Source organism: Oncorhynchus masou, chromosome 32 (assembly GCF_036934945.1).
Source record: "Oncorhynchus masou masou isolate Uvic2021 chromosome 32, UVic_Omas_1.1, whole genome shotgun sequence".
Lineage (NCBI taxonomy): Eukaryota > Metazoa > Chordata > Actinopteri > Salmoniformes > Salmonidae > Oncorhynchus > Oncorhynchus masou.
The window spans coordinates 41,042,085-41,054,723 of NC_088243.1; the positions used below are offsets into that span (position 1 = coordinate 41,042,085).

A 12,639-nucleotide genomic window follows, 5' to 3' on the forward strand; every position below is an offset into this window, starting at 1 on the left:
GTGTATGTATTGATATGTTGTCTACGTGCGTCTTTTTAAAATTGATGTAGTTCTTTCCTTGAGCTGTTCTTGTCTATTAATGTTCTGTATTATGTAATGTTTCATGTGGACCCCAGCAAGAGTAGCTGCGGCTTTTGCAACAGCTAATGGGGATCCTTACAAAATACCAAATAATACCAAAGGTCAAATTAAACCCTTGTCACACAGTTGTTGAATGGGGGTGCTTTCACTGACTCATTGTGATAACATGGAAGAATGATGAGAACCCCTCACGCTGAATGAGATAAGTGCAGCTATAGAATGAGCCATGGTGCACAAGTGCCTAGACACTTCCATCTGACAAAAGCCATCCCCACTGCCCTTTCAGCTGGGTAATGACATACTGTGGTGAATGGTGGCTGGTGGGGTGAGTTGGCAAGAAGCTTCAGATTATAACAGGAGAAGTGATGGCACCATGGCAATAGTTTGGACATGTGACAGACCTGAACCCTTTATTGTCACTTTCTGAACTTTTTTGGCATTTTGTTGAGTGACAAAGTGGAATTGAAATAGATTTGAGCCCTAGGACCATGCCTCAGGACTTCCTGGCATGTGGACTCCTTGCTGTCCCCAGTCCACCTGGCCGTGCTGCTGCTCCAGTTTCAACTGTTTTGCCTGCGGCTATGGAACACTGACCTGTTCACCGGATGGGCTACCTGTCCCAGACCCGCTGTTTTCAACTCTCTAGAGACAGCAGGAGTGGTAGAGATACTCTTACTGATCGGCTATGAAAAGCCAACTGAAATTTACTCCTGAGGTGCTGACCTGTTGCACCCTCGACAACTACTGTGATTATTATTATTTGACCATGCTGGTCATTTATGAACATTTGAACATCTTGGCCATGTTCTGTTATAATCTCCACCCGGCACAACCAGAAGAGGACTAGCCACCCCTCATAGCCTGGTTCCTCTCTAGGTTTCTTCCTAGATTTTGTCCTTTCTAGTGAGTTTTTCCTCGCCACTATGCTTCTACACCTGCATTGCTTGCTGTTTGTGGTTTTAGGCTGGGTTTCTGTACAGCACTTTGATGTAAGGAGGGCTATATAAATACATTTGATTTGATTTAATTGTACTTTCTTGTCATTGATCTACATACAAATAATATTTCATGTTTTTTAAATAGAATGTTCTTTTCACTTTGACATTATATAACATTATATAAAATAATATATAATAATATAATATAACAAAATAATATATAATGTCAAAGTGAAAAGAACATTCTATTAAAAAAAATCTTTATAATATATATACAGTGCCTTGCGAAAGTATTCGGCCCCCTTGAACTTTGCAACCTTTTGCCACATTTCAGGCTTCAAACATAAAGATATAAAACTGTATTTCTTTGTGAAGAATCAACAAGTGGGACACAATCATGAAGTGGAACGATATTTATTGGATATTTCAAACTTTTTTAACAAATCAAAAACTGAAAAATTGGCTGTGCAAAATTATTCAGCCCCTTTACTTTCAGTGCAGCAAACTCTCTCCAGAAGTTCAGTGAGGATCTCTGAATGATCCAATGTTGACCTAAATGACTAATGATGATAAATACAATCCACCTGTGTGTAATCAAGTCTCCGTATAAATGCACCTGCACTGTGATAGTCTCAGAGGTCCTTTAAAAGCGCAGAGAGCATCATGCAGAACAAGGAACACACCAGGCAGGTCCGAGATACTGTTGTGAAGAAGTTTAAAGCCGGATTTGGATACAAAAAGATTTCCCAAGCTTTAAACATCCCAAGGAGCACTGTGCAAGCGCTAATATTGAAATGGAAGGAGTATCAGACCACTGCAAATCTACCAAGACCTGGCCGTCCCTCTAAACTTTCAGCTCATACAAGGAGAAGACTGATCAGAGATGCAGCCAAGAGGCCCATGATCACTATGGATGAACTGCAGAGATCTACAGCTGAGGTGGGACACTCTGTCCATAGGACAACAATCAGTCGTATATTGCACAAATCTGCCCTTTATGGAAGAGTGGCAAGAAGAAAGCCATTTCTTAAAGATATCCATAAAAAGTGTTGTTTAAAGTTTGCCACAAGCCACCTGGGAGACACACCAAACATGTGGAAGAAGGTGCTCTGGTCAGATGAAACCAAAATTGAAAGTTTTGGCAACAATGCAAAACGTTATGTTTGGCGTAAAAGCAACACAGCTCATCACCCTGAACACACCATCGTCACTGTCAAACATGGTGGTGGCAGCATCATGGTTTGGGCCTGCTTTTCTTCAGCAGGGACAGGGAAGATGGTTAAAATTGATGGGAAGATGGATGGAGCCAAATACAGGACCATTCTGGAAGAAAACCTGATGGAGTCTGCAAAAGACCTGAGACTGGGACGGAGATTTGTCTTCCAACAAGACAATGATCCAAAACATAAAGCAAAATCTACAATGGAATGGTTAAAAAATAAACATATCCAGGTGTTAGAATGGCCAAGTCAAAGTCCAGACCTGAATCCAATCGAGAATCTGTGGAAAGAACTGAAAACTGCTGTTCACAAATGCTCTCCATCCAACCTCACTGAGCTCGAGCTGTTTTGCAAGGAGGAATGGGAAAAAATTTCAGTCTCTCGATGTGCAAAACTGATAGAGACATACCCCAAGCGACTTACAGCTGTAATCGCAGCAAAAGGTGGCGCTATAAAGTATTAACTTAAGGGGGCTGAATAATTTTGCACGCCCAATTTTTCAGTTTTTGATTTGTTAAAAAAGTTTGAAATATCCAATAAATGTCGTTCCACTTCATGATTGTGTCCCACTTGTTGTTGATTCTTCACAAAAAAATACAGTTTTATATCTTTATGTTTGAAGCCTGAAATGTGGCAAAAGGTCGCAAAGTTCAAGGGGGCCGAATACTTTCGCAAGGCACTGTATATATACATTTTTTAATAGAATGTTCTTTTCTCTTTGACATTATATATTATTTTGTATATATATATATATATATATATATATATATATATATATATATATATATATATATATATACAGTACCAGTCAAAAGTTTGGACACACCTACTCATTCAAGGGGATTTCTTCATTTACTATTTTTCTACATTGTAGAATAATAGTGAAGACATCAAAACTATGAAATAACACATATGGAATCATGTAGTAACCAAATCTAAATATATTTGATATTTCATATTCTTCAAAGTAGCCACCCTTTACCTTGATGACAGCTTTGCACACACCTGGCATAGAACATTCGGGAGAAGCTTAGTAATGTTATTTACTCGAGCTCCGGGATAGGACAGTGTTTTTGCACCAGGAACAGTGCCATTTCTTACCATGGAGCTGCCCAAAATCACGGCTGGCGAGAAGGACGAGGAAATCTGCCCACTTCCATGCTTCACAGGATTCGGAGAACCCTTTAAGGACGGGTGAGAGGCAGGCTAACTTGAGCCCATAGCTCCCAACGCTTGGTGCAGGCCTCTGACAGATGGAGAAGCTCCGCTCGATCCAGAGCAAGGACGGAAGGTGGCCTCCGTTGACTTGGATATTGTAGAGGAAGGAATAGGCACAGCGTTCGCAGACACAGGTACCCTTAGCGACGAAGGAGTAAGAAGATCAGGCTCCAGGGCAGTGAAACTATTCATTGTTTGTATCCGCTCCGGGCCTCTCGTTGGGAGTGTAGACTACTTTGCGTGAGGACGCTGTCTTCGGATTCCACAGCTCGTGACACGCAACCATAGTTAATTGGCATGCTCCTCTTGCTGTGCTCCTTGACTCCACTATCACATGGGGGAGGAGAGGCAGGAGATGGCTCCCCTGGCATTGAACTCCGGGCAACACCGGCCTGTTGGACAATGACAAATGGCAAGGCAGAGATGCAGCCAACAAGCTTGAGCTCCTTCCAGCTACCGGTGTAGCTATAAAAGGTAAACATTCCACTCTGGGTTTTCCCCAGTTTCTTACGTGGACTGGCGACCTGCTTGATCAAGGAAGCCACTTCAATCGTCGGCAAGCAGACAATTGCTGCATTGGAACTTAGAGTGATCCAGCTTGTCCCAAAATAAAGCGTAATAGATACAGCTCCTACAGCACTGGAACCGTTCATTTACTTCTCCAGACAAAGAGGGCTCACTTACACAACACATCTGGGACTAACTTCTTTAGCTTGATGGCTAGCTAAGGTTAGCGGCAGGCTTCAACCTGCCTGTTAAGTGATATTCCGGAACAAAAAAATAGCGTTTCTAACTGTTAAAAGCTAAACGTATCGCAGAATCTATGCAAAAACATGTTTAGCATTTATATCTAACGAAGATTGGTTACCTTTAGTCAAAAACAACAAACCGAGAGTTTCGAGCATAGTGTTCAGCTGCGCACTGGGGTGGTTTTCAGGATAAAAATAAATGGGACGGAGCTAAGCACAGGCAAAATCCTATATGAAAACCTGCTTCAGTCTGCTTTACACAAGACACTGGAAGTGGAACCAAGAAGTGAATGTTTCTGAGTGGCTAAGTTTTGACATAAATCTGCTTGAAAATCTATGGCAAGATTTGAAAATGACCTTCTAGCCATGATCCTCAACACCATGACAGAGCTTGAAGAATTTTGAAAAGAATAATAGGCAAATATTGCACAATACAAGTGTGCAAAGCTCTTACGAAACATACCCAAGAAAACTCACACCTGTAATTGCTGCCAAAGGTGTTTCTACCATGTATTGAATCAGGCGGTGAATACTTATCTAATCAAGGTTTATTAGTGTTTTATTTTTCATTAACCTTTAAAAACATTTTTCTTCCAATTTGATATTACAGAGTATTTTATGTAGATCGTTGACGAAAAAATGACAATTCAATCCATTTTAATCCCACTTTGTAACACAATAAAATATGAAGAAATCCAAGGAGGGTGTAGACTTACAGTAGGTGGCCAATAACCCAATGACCACTCTCACAGCTAGCTAACATTAGGCTCTAACTAGCAAAGCAAATGGTTCTGGGATACGAATAATAACATCATACATGTAACATTAGCTAGGCAGCCAGCCAGCTAAAGTTAGCTAGCTAGCTAACAGTACATTTTAGCGTGAAATGAAACCACTTACCGACAAAATTAGAAAAGTGCAATATCTGAAAATATAGCTAGCTAGACTATCTTACCTGTCCCTATACATCATCATGCATGATGGACGCGTCCCCCTGTCACGGATGCCATGCCATGGTTGCCCTTAGTTTGAAGATGTAATCCGGAGACCGGTGTTTTCTCCATCTCTTTAGCTATCAAACTCTAATTCCATTGATATTGAAACTCGATCCTCCAGAAAGTGGAGAGCAACACTTATGCAGCTCCACTACACAATACATTTTTTTTAAAGCAGCATTCGACAGGATTACCAGCACAGACAGACCAGCTCAAATAGACAGAAGTGTTTACAGATGGTATACAAGTTTGTTATTAAGGCACATGAAAGTTCACATGTTCCAGAAGGCAATTTTGCCAAAAAACACATTTTGATACAAAAAAAACACTTTTATTTTTTTTTTAATGGCTCTCCTGTGAAGTTGTGACTTGCGACATACGCCTAGTTTCCTGAAATGGGTCACAGAAGTGTTCAACAAATCAAAATATATTTTAGATTTTAGATTCTTCAAAGTAGCCACCCTTTGCCTTGATGACAGCTTTGCACACGTTTGGCATTCTCTCAACCAGCTTCACCTGGAATGCTTTTCCAACAGTCTTGAAGGAGTTCCCACAGATGCTGAGCACTTGTTGGCTGTTTTTCCTTCACTCTGCAGTCCAACTCATCCTAAACCATCTCAACTGGGTTGAGGTCAGGTGATTGTGGAGGCCAGGTCATCTGATGGAGCACTCCATCACTCTCCTTCTTGGTCAAATAACCCTTACACAGCCTGAAGGTGTGTTGGGTCATTGTCCTGTTGAAAAACAAAATATAGTCCCACCAGCAAAGTACCCCCACACCATCACACCACCTTCTCCATGCTTCACAGTGGGAACTACACATGGGGAGATCATCCATTCATATACTCTGTCTCACAAAGACGAGTCCGTTGGAACCAAAAATCTCAAATTTGGACTCCAGGCTAAAGGACAGATTTCCACCGGTCTAATGTCCATTGCTCGTGTTTCTGGGCCCAAGCAAGTGTCGTCTTATTATTGGTGTCCTTTAGTAGTGGTTTCTTTGTAGAAATTAGACCATGGAGGTCTGATTCACGCAGTCTCCTCTGAACAGTTGATGTTGAGATGTGTGTTACTTGAACTCTGTGAAGGATTTATTTGGGCAGCAATTTCTGAGGCTGGTAACTCTAATGAACTTATCCTCTGCAGCAGAGGTAACTCTAAGTCTTCATTTCCTGTGGCGGTCCTCATTACAGCCAGTTTGATCATAGCGCTTGATGGTTTTTGCGACTGCACTTGAAGAAACTTTCAAAGTTCTTGAAATTTTCCAGATTGACTGACATAATTTTAAAAAAGTAATGATGGACTGTTGTTTCTCTTTTCTTATTTGAGCTGTTCTTGCCATAATATGGACTTGGTTTTTACCAAATAGGGCTATCTTCTGTATAACACCCCTACCTGAACTGATTGGCTCAAACGCATTAAGAAGGAAAGAAATTCCACAAATTAACTTTTAACAAGGCACGCCTGTTAATTGAAATGCATTCCAGGTGACTACCTCATTTAGCTGGTTGAGAGAATGCCAAGAGTGTGCAAAGCTGTCATCAAGGCAAAGGGTGGCTACTTTGAAGAATATCAAATATAAAATATATTTAGATTTGTTGAACACTTTTTTTGTGTTATTTCATAGTTTTGATGTCTTCACTATTATTCTATAATGTAGAAAATAGTAAAAATAAAGAAAAACCTTTGAATGAGTAGGTGTGTTCAAAGTTTTGACTGGTACTGTATTTATCACCCCAGAATGGCCGTTATTCCAGAAGCTCAATATTTTTTTCATGATGCATTTGGTGATGATCAATTAATTCGCACAAAGCGTATAAACAAAAGCACTCACTGTGAAAGTTGATACATGTAGGCCCTTCATATGTGCAGCACATTAAATGTATTGAATTCTATAAAACAAGACTTGTGACTGTCGAAGTTGTATAGAGCCTCACAATCATCACACACAACATAACACTGCTATCATCCTCTTTTACCACTTCACCAAATCTTTTCCAAATCTTACTTTTATAGCTCTCCTTTCTCTTTATTTTCAACTCTCCTGCAGCTTTTGCAGCTTTTGTTTTATTGAATTTTTAAACTTCGATAATGTCCTTTTTGCATCCGTGGATTGACGTTAACTTTTTCTGCCCTTCCTAAAAGCATTATTTGGCAATTGGCTGTCTAGGCAATTTGGCGGAAATACAGTTAAACCCTCAAGTTTAGGCTTATGCTGTAATACCAGATAGCCTAAAGTAATGAAAGAAAAACCTCAATGTAGCCTATGTAAATTGCACAATAATTATACTTTTTAAAATGTTTTTAAGGTATTGTTTCTCTTTATTCAACCCGTCTGCCACACACCCGCCCTTTAGCCCCACAATATTTATTGACCCTAAACCCGTCTGCCCAGCAACTGCAGGTTATGAGGCAACTCGCACATAATTGGCCTCCGTACATGCCTTATAAGCTGTATAAAGTATATTTGTTCAATACTCATAAACACACGCATACACACATAGCACATACACACATACACAATTATTCATATCGAGGCATTCAGTAAAAGCTGGACGATTATTTATCACCTCTTTTCAACTGTAAATTACTTTCCACCCTCTGTCACCCCCCTATAACTCTCCTATTCACTCCCCAGTAACAAGGTAGACGTTTATTTAATAGGTAATTTGCAGCAAGGCCCTTTAATCAATAATCGAGGAATGTGCGGTGCTCAATCAGAGGCAACTAATCTGCTGTGGAGTTCCCATCACGTTCAATAAGAGAGACTTTTATGGCCAAGGCCTACATCCGCGGAACGCAAGGAGCCTTCTAGTCAATTAAATGGCTTTTTGAAAAGCCGACTGAAGCTTATTTCCACCAAAATTTGAGGGAGCAACGCACAAGACATCTTTCAAGGGCTTGGGGCCAGTCAGAAAAATAATATCACCTTTAGAGAGAGAGAGGTGGAGTGAGAGGGATAGATAGTATAGCATGGACTTTTCTGAAATATTTTATGCGGCAAAAGCAAAAAGTGCAAACAGGGTGTTGTTGACTCCTGGCAGAGAATTCTCAACAAGTTTTCTAATAAGGCTTACTTCCAACTATCTACAGTCTAGATAGGATTTAGAGATGCATTGATCGCTGAGGAATGTTCATCAGGCCCCTTAATTGATGCATAGCATCAACAGTGAAGAGGTGACTCCGGGATGCTGACCTTCTAGGCAGAGTTCCTCTGTCCAGTGTCTGTGTTCTTTTTCCCATCTTAATCTTTTCTTTTTATTGGCCAGTCTGAGAGATGGCTTTTTCTTTGCAACTCTGCCTAGAAGGCCAGCATCCCGGAGTCGCCTCTTCACTGTTGATGTTGAGACTTGTATTTTGCGGGTACTATTTAATGAAGCTTCCAGTTGAGGACTTGTGAGACGTTCTCAAACTAGAAACTCTAATGTACTTGTCCTCTTGCTCAGTTGTGCACCAGGGCCTCCCACTCTTCTTTCTATTCTGGTTAGTGCCAGTTTGCGCTGTTCTGTGAAGGGAGTAGTACACAGTGTTGTACGAGATCTTCAGTTTTATGGCAATTTATCGCATGGAATAGCCTTCATTTCTCAGAACAAGAATAGACTGACGTGTTTCAGAAAAAAGTCTTTGTTTCTGGCCATTTTTAGCCTGTAATCGAACCCACAAATACTGATGCTCCAGATACTCAACTAGTCTAAAGAAGGCCAGTTTTAGTGCTTTTTTAATCAGTACAACTGTTTCAGCTATGCTAACATAATTGCAAAAGGGTTTTCTAATGATCAATAAGCCTTTAAAAATGATAAACTTGGATTAGTTAACACAAGGTGCCATTGGAACACAGGAGTGATGGTTGCTGATAATGGGCCTCTGTACGCCTATGTAGATATTCTATTACAATCTTCCGTTTCCAGCTACAATAGTCATTTACAACATTAACAATGTCTACACTGTATTTCTGATCAATTTTATGTTATTTTAATGGACAAAAAAATGTGCTTTTCTTTCAAAAACAAGGACATTTATAAATGACCCAAAAATTTTGAACGGCAGTGTACGTAATAACAAAGCACTTTTTACATAATAATAAAGCACTATTGTTCCTCAAACTCAGAGAGGAAACAAATGATCCATTCTCCTGGTACTCCCATCTCCCCAACACATCAAACAACACCAAAAGCACGTGGTCCCTACCTACCGTCTGTTTTGTTTTATTGGCTATCAAACACTGGCTTAGCAGATGGTCTGAAGCGACCCTCATTACTACCTTGTTACATAAGCTCCCGGTGGTCCCTGCCTGCATGGTGCCTAACAAGGGGGCAAGGAAGGTGGAGCATCTGTTTGGGGACCGCCATATGGAACTGTGCTGCCTGTCAGACACTGAGAGAGACCGACTGACCTCTTTCACTAAGCACCCAGTTCAAACTGCAGCTCCTGGACAGCTCTGACACATTTCCGCTGTCGGGCTGTTCCTACGGGAATGAAGCTAGTGGTTAAGTATGACTCTATGACACTTGTGACCGCCTGACACATTTTGATGGATAGAACTACATCTCACCGAGAAAGGGGTGGTTTCATAACAATGCTTTCTCTTAATCATTGAAATACCATATGCAGTAATTACAGAGGAACATTTCAAAACATCAACGAGAGTCACTGGATAAGTGGCACCTTCCAGATCATCTGCATTTAGTTTTTTTTCTGCAATACAATGCGGTGCAAATGTTTATTTGGGTTGGAAGGGTGACCATTACCTACGATCATGTGGTTGCAGACGTCGCAGAAGGTGGGCTTCTTAAAGATGTGCTCCATGAAGCCGTGTCCGGTTGGGTCGATGGCGAGGGGATGGCGCCCTGGGGAGTAGACCAAGGAAGGGGGGGCACATGGGATGGCCGGGGGCGCATTAGAGATCACCAGGTTGGAGGTTGAGCGAGGGGGCATGGTGGACAGGGTGGACGGGATTGGCCACCGTAACCCCGATGATGCTCATTTGGCCTGTGATGCTGCTGTTGTCCGAGAGCAGCTCTGTCGACAGCTTGGCGTCACTGTTGTTGCGCTGGAAGAAATTGTCTGCGCTCTTGCTGCGCATTCTCTTGGTTTTGAAGGAAAAGGAGCGCTTCAGCTTCTGCATCTGGAGAGAGAGAGAGAGAGAGAGAGAAGCTTGAGAAGAAATTGACTATAGTCCCATCATAATATATTAAAGCATGTTTATTACATACTGTACAGTATGTATCAAATTCAGTCAATCTTGCTCATGACTGTAGTATGTATGGGTATCTTTGCTCCTGAAATTTCCATCACTATACGCATTACATCTGTACAAGGTTCCGTAAAGTCCTGTTCTGCACTATTACTCCATATGACTTCTCATTGGGCTGTTCCAAGAAAACTCACATTTAGTCTTGCCTCAACTGAAAGAGACAACCATTCATAAATTTTCTTTCTTTTGCAGCTTTCTCATGCTCAATATTGCCCACTTACATTGCCAGGGCAACCTGATTTTGTTGTTGTTGTGAAAACTCTGTATACAGTAGGTCCGGTCCCCCATCTCGAAAGGAAATGCAATTTCCTGGGTTAGGCTATGCATTAGGGAGGTAGCTTATCATTTCTACCATGCCGGGCGGCAATTCCGTGCCAAAACCTGAATCAATTTCATTACTGCTTCTCTTTTTTAAACTATAATTTATAGAGCAACCCTGGAGACAGGAAACAGCTCCTCTACAACCTCTAGAAAATGTATTTCCTCATCTTGAAGGACTTATCGTTTACTACGCTCCCACTTGGGTAGTGACAAAGTCTTAACCGAATGATTCTCCAACAAACGATCATTTCATTGCTTCCGTATCTGTCCAGTCAGTGCCTGCAGCGTCACATTGTAAATAATAATTTGTTCTTAACTGACTTGCCTATTTCAATAAAGGTTCAATCAAATGTAAAAAATAAACATTGAAGAACACTTCTTTATAAATGATGGTGAATGACGGTCATAGAATGGTCTCATAAAAACATGATGTTCAATTACACAGGACAGGGCTGGCTCTGTAATGGGGACCCAACACCAGGGTGCATTGAGTGCCTATTTTCTGCTTGCTATTTAGGTGCATTTGTCCCTGCTGTTCAATCGAGTACAGGCTTAACTGAACAAACAACAAAGACGGAATGCAATATGACATTTTATTAAATAGTTTGGGGAATGACCTCGTTTCCGATGATGTGATGGCAGGTAGCCCTATGCAGGGCTGCTGGCAACGAAGCCCCCCGCCCGCTGGGGTAAAGGAGTTCCAGTGACAGGCCCTAAGATTATTCTAGCTGCTGGTGGTGGGGAAGTGGATGGTTGTTGTAAGTAGGTGAATGACATTCCGCACATGGCTAATAGGAAAGAGGAGAAGAAAGAAGACGCTCTTTTGATGATGATACATTTGTATTCATTCCCAATATGCCGGTGGAATAGGAAACAAAAGTGAATTATGTTGTGCTTCAGACCAGCCTTCATGATTGAACTTTCGTTATTTACATTTGATCTGGTTTTATTAGATTGGCCTCAACAATGATTTCTAGGTTACATGTCTGGAAAGTGTTGAGGTTAACACACATAAGCCTATACAGTCAGATGATCATTAATGTTTTGTTAAGTTGAAATCACCTGGGGTGATCAATGATTGTATAACAGTTCAAATCAACTGAGTGGAGTTGTGGCAGCAAGTGTATGATCAGGACCTATTGATTACTCAGGTCAATCTGGAAACAATCAATCCAGCCCTCTACCACCTACACATCACGGTACTCTGGGAATTCACTGAAGCTTTGATGTAGCCTAGCCTTCACTCTAGGAGATTAGGAAAGAAAATACCTATCAATAATGTTCAGAAACACACAACGTTCTCACTGAGAAACGCTACCTTTTCTGTTTGTTTACCTTCTTAGTAATGAGATGGAAATGAAACTACGGTCGAGATAAAAAATGTTGGCATACGTTGTGGCATCTTGAAAGTCAAATTGTAACGTTATCTCTCTTTCCATTTCGATTCAAGTCTAATTGAATTAAACAGGTAAGGTGGGGTAAGACATGAGCTGATAACTTATCTAAGGAATACCTGTTCTCCATTTCAATAGGGCCTGGCTGAGAAGTAGAATTATAAAAGCAATGTCTGACATTGTCTGGCTACAGGAGCATTATCATTGTTGAATTTTGCACTTTTTTCTCTACTAAGACCAGAGAGCGACATAATACACTAGACATCAGTACTTTATGAGCATACAGTGCATGTGTGTTACCCAAGAAAATAACATTTTTTGTCCATTAAAATAACATCAAATTGATCGGAAATACAGTGGAGACATTGTTAATGTTGTAAATGACTACTGTAGTTGGAAATGGCTGATTTTATATGGAATATATACATAGGCGTACAGAGGCCCATTATCAGAAACCAGCATCCCGGAG

At 40.9% G+C, this 12,639-nt stretch overlaps 1 pseudogene; it reads right to left on the reverse strand.

The window, feature by feature from the left end:
* Window positions 1-12,639, reverse strand: part of LOC135526074 (SH3 and cysteine-rich domain-containing protein-like) — an 88,552-nt pseudogene that overhangs the window by 69,696 nt on the left and 6,217 nt on the right.